This window comes from Cebus imitator, unplaced genomic scaffold (genome assembly GCF_001604975.1).
Source record: "Cebus imitator isolate Cc_AM_T3 unplaced genomic scaffold, Cebus_imitator-1.0 Scaffold18, whole genome shotgun sequence".
Lineage (NCBI taxonomy): Eukaryota > Metazoa > Chordata > Mammalia > Primates > Cebidae > Cebus > Cebus imitator.
The window spans coordinates 14595762-14597196 of record NW_016107333.1 but is presented as its reverse complement, the minus strand read 5'-3'; the positions used below and the strand labels follow the sequence as shown (position 1 = coordinate 14597196).

Here is a 1435-nt window from a genome sequence, read left to right as displayed (position 1 = left end):
AAATACAAAAACTAGCTGGGCGTGGTGGTGGGTGCCTGTAATCCCAGTTACTCAGGAGGCTGAAGCAGGGGAATCACTTGAACCTGGGAGGTGGAGACTGCAGTGAAACAAGATCCTGCCATTGCATTCCAGCCTGGGCGACAGAGCACAATTCTGTCTCAAAAACAAAAAACAAAACAAAACAAAAAAACCCAAAAGTAAAAAACAAAACAAAACAAAAGAGTCACAGGTTTCAATCATGACAACCACAGTGTCATTACATGGACCATAAGATGATGTACCAATACCTGAAGTATACCAATAGTCTATTAATAAAGTACTTGTCATTTTATTATCTTGGAGTATAGCTACCTCAATCTCCCCTTTCAGAGGAGAAATTTAATACATTGAGATTATCTACGTTAATTCATCAGAATTAGAACATCCATCATATATAAAAGGCCTATTAGTTACAGCCAAATCACGAACGAGTATAAGGGAATGCTGGGAGAAAAAAAGCAATAATATTTTGTATTTGTTTTCTATATTTTAGACATTTTGATACATTTGTTTAAATCGGAGCATCTGATGCACTGACAATTCAACACTTGAAGCATAATTTAAAAAAAAATTAAACCACAAAGGAAAAACTGGCAACATTCTAGACTGGGGATAGACTATATCCATTGTTTCAAAAGCATCAGCGTGAGGGCGATGCTGGCCTTTCTTTCTCTAAACACAAATCCCTGATGTTGTCATCTACTAGGCTGAGAATTAAGTACTTTACATTTAAGCTAATTTTTCCCTATAAAAGTATATTCTACTTAATTCTAAAATGTTTCAAATAATATGAATTAGCTCTCAACAACAAAAAATGTTTAGGAATTACAGAAACCAAATTCTAAGGGAAAAAAAAGGAATATTAGTTACCTGGCACCTACGTTAAGATAATTAATATGTTAATCCATTAAATTTGGCTCATTTTCATATAGCTAAAGTACAAAGAGAAAAAGTTTACACAGTTTTTATTTTTGTTGGGAAAAAGTATATCCACTTGAATACACAAATCTTTTCTCTGGTCTGTATTCAAGAAAAAATAAACTACATAAATGTTAACTATATAAAAAACAAAGAGCTCCTTAGTGCATTATGTTAATGATTACAGAGTCATACAAATATGACTATCAAAGTATAAGGCAAAACATTATTTCTAAAAAGATTTCTACAGCATTTTAGGAGCTCATATAGTTATGGTCCTTCACATATCTAAATTTGGATAAACACACAAGTAGAATTTTTAAAAACACCATAAAATTGCAAACCTGGTAGATTCTCAAAGTTCATAAAGCTTGACCTCTTAGCCACAGCGGGAGTTTTACTAAGACAGCATTCAAACATGGTTATCCAGAATCTGCTTGCATGTAGCAAGGAACGAGAGCTTACCACTGTCTATAAT

General features: G+C 33.2%; 1 protein-coding gene across 3 annotated transcripts in view; it reads right to left on the bottom strand.

Annotated features, from left to right (window-relative positions):
* Nucleotides 1-1435, bottom strand: part of NEDD1 (NEDD1 gamma-tubulin ring complex targeting factor) — a 46672-nt gene that overhangs the window by 19359 nt on the left and 25878 nt on the right. The window lies entirely within an intron of this gene.